We start from the raw sequence: 6,000 nt of genomic DNA on the forward strand, positions 1-6,000 counted from the left end.
AGGAAGAATGCTACATTGATAAAATTCTTTGCTCGACAACAGAGATGCACCGAAATGCAGTCCATAACATATAAAAATAATATGTTTAATAAAAAAATCACATAATCGTCGTCGTCAAATAAATTAATTTAGGAATAAGTACAGGAAGTTATTTTTACTTCATGGTCAATTGAAGGTTTCATTACAAAAATTGAATTTCTTGATGATATAAAAGACAATTTTAAAACTTTAAATTATTTTTTCCCAGAAATATCTCAGAACAATATACCAACAGGACAAAAATTTGTGATATATATTTAAAAAAATGAAGAACAAGCTAAATATAGAATTCATTCAATACTGAGACGTGTTGGAATGGATGGAAAACAATAGAAAATAACAAACAAGATTCCTTTCATAATGGATTCGCACAGCACAATATTGTGTATGAAATTTCCTTAGAGAAATCAGATTAAGTATCCTATTTTCCTAACCTACTGTACTGAAGCACAATTTGGTTTTTAGGGTAAGAACCATATTCAGAACTCTCAGGTCGCTTTTGCAAGCGATTATTCCATGCCAACCGGGGCAATGTTTATGACGATGCAGCTCCCGGGACTAGGATTATTTATACGGCTTGGCACTGCATCTGCTGCATGGCTCAACGCACGCTCGAGAACCCTTGGCTCTGTAAAGAAATGGAAGTGGTGATTCTTGTTAGTTTCCTATCTTTCGTCCATTCGAGACACCGGTTACAGTGATGGCCCACGCCTTCAGTTTCCTGCAGCCTGATCAAGGTGATGTGTACTCTCGGGGCCAACGCTGCGTGTTTCACTATTTCCGGTCGGCAGGAGTAAAACATCGTACTATATTAGTGTCCTTTGTGGGACGCTTTGCTTTCACTGGTTGGAGTGCACCAACCTGCGGGACCAACAGCCGGTACCAGCCTTCCGGAACACAGCGCAAAATATGCGTATGAACAACAATTTCTCGTAATTAAAATAAAACCGAACGGTGCCGTCGTGAAGGCCCAGCACCAGTGAGCTCCACGGTCTTGGAAAAGGCGGTATAAGAGGTACACACACACACACATGCCCGGGTTGTTGCCACTCTCGGGAAGCTAAAGAACCACCTGGTATACCTCCGTTGGGCGAACACGAATTCGGGCCATGCAGGAAGAAACGTCGGGTATGATAGTGTTCCTCTCGGGACGATAGCGAAGAAATCGGCCTTAGGAGCACACGACTTTGACCCCGGATGTGGCGCTCGGAAAAGCGGACCGATTTTGCAGCTTTCCTCGTTCCTTCGTCCCTTCGGCCAACATCCTTGGGGCGAGCTGCAGATGAGCAGGAAGAAAGCTATTATCGTAAGAAGAATTACGAACCAAGGAGCGCACATATGGTGAAGTAACGGTTGGGGTGTAATTGTCTCACAGGTCAGTGTGGGCGAGTGTGTGTATGTGTGTGGTATAAGGCCTTACACATGGAGTACGTGGACTGGTCACGAATTTCTCGCGAGGAAACCGTCGAGACCGGAAACACGTTCTTCCACAACCGTTGTATGTCGAAGGAATAGCATGGCCGCGTTAACGGCACGGTGGTCGTAAAGAAAAGGTGCACTGACTTACTTATTCTACTTATCCGTAATTACAGCCGGGTCATACCTGGGGCCCGCGCGTAAGCAAGCCTTGTTTCGGAAGTGCTTTTTAGCTGCAATAGTAGCCTGGCTGCGAATGGCCGGTGGCGTATTTGATGTTCACGAGCAGCTGGGCCTGCACAACGGCTTGAAGAGAGCAACTCAAGCGAGTGTTACAATTTGAACCACAAGGACTGGGACAAGAGACTCGCTAAGGTCTACTTATTCGGGAGGCTCACAATATGCACTAGAAACTGGAGCAAGCGGGAGGCAAAGCTTGTGAGAGAAGGAAAGGAACCCGGAAACGTTACCATACAGGGATATGTTATTACCACCGCCCGCCGGATTCGAGCGGACGGCCACATTCAGCTCCGGCTGACACGAACAGTGAGAAGCGTGAAGAACATCATTTGAATTATGGTGCTTTTAAACAACAGCCCATCGTTACTTTTCCAACGGTGGTTGAGCTACGAAGCTAGGGAAGGAATAAAAAGTGCACTCTATGGAGCATTCTATTTTCCTACAACACTTGGAGTGTGCCATGAAAACGCACAGAAATGAAAAAAAACAATTGCAGCGGCATCAACGGTCTTGTTTTATGCAAAGTGATGTATTATTTTCAAGCAAAACCTTACCGTGGGAAACCAAGGGTGGATAAATTAATGATATTATGAGCAAATTTGCACGGAGAATTGCCGGTGCAGCTAATTTTGAGTTGTGGATGCAGTTTTTCTAGCTGGTAATGTGAAAGATTCATCCAATTAAAATAATTCTGCTAATAGAAAGTGCATCATGCAGCATGGATGTACGGACATTATCAGTTAAACAAATCACAAAAATATTTCGAAGATAAATATTTCAGAAATTGATAAAACAAATTTTACCGATTCCAGTGTGGATGTGATATACACCAAATTGTCAGTTGAAGCGAAATACAGGAGTTTTAAGAATAGGATAAGTAGGAAAACTTCCTTACATTGATAGTAGCACACAGGTTGCCATCCTTGTTTCCCCTTTGGCAGCAGAAGTATACCTTCGGGAGCGCCAACATTTCAATTGGATACCTGCAAAATGTAGATTAAAGTGGAAGAACAAACTATAATATTTTAATCACGTTATGTATGAGTTTTGCGTTGGAAAATATTTCAATTCCATTTCGGGGTTTTGTAAACTTCTGCCTGGGCTGGCGTTTTTGTTTGAGTATTTGCTTAAGCTGAACAGTGGAAGCTGCTCCGAGAGCTGTATTCGGTATGATAAGAAGCTAAATTTCCATAGTTTAATAAAGTGTTTTACTTTTTTGGTTTTATTCCAACTTTTCTGTCCGAGCAAACGAAACGATGATGCAGGAAGCTTTGGGATGATTCTGTACACTTTTTATATCTCATAGTACCGTTTTTGCATGCCCTACAATACGGGAAAAGTATTTCAAGTAAAACAAACTATTGTGATTCCATTGCGATAGTTCTCTTGCGAAAGTTTTGTTAGAAACCGCAAGCGACGCTTCATGACTATATATGTATATATTTGAAAAGACTACTTTTTTACTTTGCAAATTATCTCTCCTCAAGTCCTACCAACCATTCTTCACTCCAACAAAAAACCGGCATCCCAAAATTCTACGCTTTGATTAATCAAGAGATCCTGATTCCAAGGTAGGCATAACACTTTTCCACGGTGCCTGCGTGCAAGATCCGGAAAATTTGTTGCTGTACGTAAAATATAATGAGTACCGGCCCGTTTCAGTAAATTTGGCAGCAACATTGTGCCCTTTTCTCCCTTCCTAAGGACGGTAAGTGGAGCAGTGGAGATGTTGGGAGACGAGCAAACAACCGGAACCCCATCTCTCGACCCCGTGCGAAGATGCGTTTATTTGCTGGTACGCAAAAAATATAAAACACGTGCTCCATACTGTTCCATTTAAACTTTTCCTTTCTAGCCGAGCGGGTCGAAGAATGTACCCATTTTCGACAACCGAGGTAGTACGGTGGAGCAAGCGGGATGGGAATGTGGCCGGTTGTAAGTGCTTTCCCTAAATAAATCGGTCACAGTTTTCGTCAGAGTGAACGAACAAGCTAACGGCAAGACGAATGCTCGCACATTTGACGCCCCAGCGGATACGGAAACGTAGCGCTCGTTTCGGTGCGGCATGTCGGTAGCATGTGTGGTGTTTTCGAATGGCTTGGAAAGAAGTTTGGCATCTCGGCTTCGACGGTTGGTAGGCACCGATGCCAGGGATGGGGTGACGCACGGATGGACGATTTACACATTTGCGTAAGACGCTCGCTTTCCATTAGCATAAATAAGCCTCATTCATTTTCTTCGCCGGCCGTGCTCGAAGCAAACGACCCTCGCCGATGGCCGCGGTGGAGGCGTGGAACCAACCAGCGAGCAATGGTGTTTGTGCAAAACGGTACCTTCATTGAGGTACCGAGGATTTCGAAGGAGGCTGGAACTTATGCTCCCTTTTTGTTTGCAGCCAATCATTTGTCGTGCCGAGTGGAGGCGTGTGTGTGTGTGGGACGAAATTTGATCCTATGAGTAGTTTTTTTGCTCCCCCAACCGATGCGATTCGTCTTGCTGTCACCAAAAAGTCCTGTCCGGAAAATCACATTTTGTAAATAACGTCTTTTTAAGACACATGATACCCTCGTAGGCACGCACGCTAGTCACAAACCATTTCCGAACGCTGTCGAAGATGATTTAGAGGCAGGAAGAAAAGTAGACTGTTTCGGGCGGTTCCCGAAATATCCTAGCAGACCTAGCAGTAGACCGGTTCGTACAGCTTTGATGTCATGTAAGTGACACTCTGTCGGCGGATTAGAGTGTTTCGAGTACGTAATGGCAGGAAAAGTAAGCTCTTTAGCATTTGAAATGAGCAGGCAAATGTATATATTTTTTTAGCCAGCTTTTTACGAAGCAAAGTGTGTAGCTTTCATTATGGTCTCTACTATAACCCATTGTGTTACAAGCCTCCGAGTGATTTTAGACTGATGAAAGTGATTTCCTTTGAAGCTTACTAAATGGAGTCGCCCGGTAGATCACTCTCGTCGGTGATTTGCTTAACGTGTTGCTCTAATAAAAACAGAATACCATTTAGAGTGCTTCCTAGCTGTTGAAATTATGGTGTAGGAATTATGTTTCATCACCTAAAGCCGGTGGTATTTTATTCCGAATGGTTAGTGCTTACCGGTACCGTCATAGAGCAATTTAGAGCAAATTAAACTGGTTCCCCGGAGCGTTCGCATAGAAACTTGTGTCGGAGATTGACTTAAAATGAATCCATTATCCTGATGCTGCTGCAAATGAAAAGCAAATTAATGAAAAGCTTGCCTTGTTTAGTTTCATTGGTCAAGGTACGGCAGAACGAAATAGTTTCTGGTAAAAAACTCTTCCTTGTTAAATAGAAAACCATAGCAGCGAAAGGACACGAAATTTAGTCAAGATGTAATGAAATGGAGATGTCGACAGTCAACCGCAGCACTTGGTTTTGGTTGCTACAAAATACTCACCTTCGAACGTATGTGGAAAAGCATTCATTTGGGCATCCAGGATACAGGAAATAATCACCGTGATAAGGGGACGAACGCGAGGGAAGTGCACGACGTGATTTCCCGCTGCCGACTCTTGAGATAAAGTTATTAAAGCCACGTAGGAATTTTCACAACTTCCTTAACGGTTTGTAAATGCCTGTCGTGCATTGTTTGCAACTTTCCCCAATAATCAGTCAGCCGGATCGGAAGCATCTGGATGGGAAGAAGAATGTGCCAGCAAGTGTTTTAAGTGCCGTTTTAACATGCTCAAAACGCCTGCCGAATTTTTATTGCATCCCCATGTGAAGCCGCTGTGGCTGGAGGCTCGCGAGAGTTAAAATGCTCTAACTGTCATGACGGCACCGAGACTAACTTTTGCCGTTCGAATTCGCGAATTCTAAACCACCGGTTTTGCTTGCGGAATAAGGGTGGGCGCGTGGGTTGAATGAGACATAGAGCAATGGCGAGCAATAAAAGTAAGCAGAATCGAGCCCGGCGCCCGAATCGACGACATGCATAAGGGGCTGAATGGGAATGTAGAATGTTCGCCGTCAGCTTTTATTGTCGCGAAGGGTTTAATTAAAATTTTACGCTTCCAAACATTTGCGCTCGCGTGTAGTGCAAGAGTTTATCCGTGGTCCATGATGGTGACGGGTTCTGTGCTTGATATGTTTTCCGGCGATGAGGTGCCGACGAGGTTTTGCTCATTTCCAACTCAGAACGACAAAGTGGTTTTAGTGTTCACACGGAAAAAGCTTTCAATAAAGTTGAGATGTTTCAATCGATCAGATTTTCTGGTACCGAATATTCATGCTATGCCAAACAATAAATGGAAAGAGGATGTGTACGGTTTTCT

Source organism: Anopheles ziemanni, chromosome 2, assembly GCF_943734765.1.
Source record: "Anopheles ziemanni chromosome 2, idAnoZiCoDA_A2_x.2, whole genome shotgun sequence".
In the NCBI taxonomy this organism is placed as follows: domain Eukaryota; kingdom Metazoa; phylum Arthropoda; class Insecta; order Diptera; family Culicidae; genus Anopheles; species Anopheles ziemanni.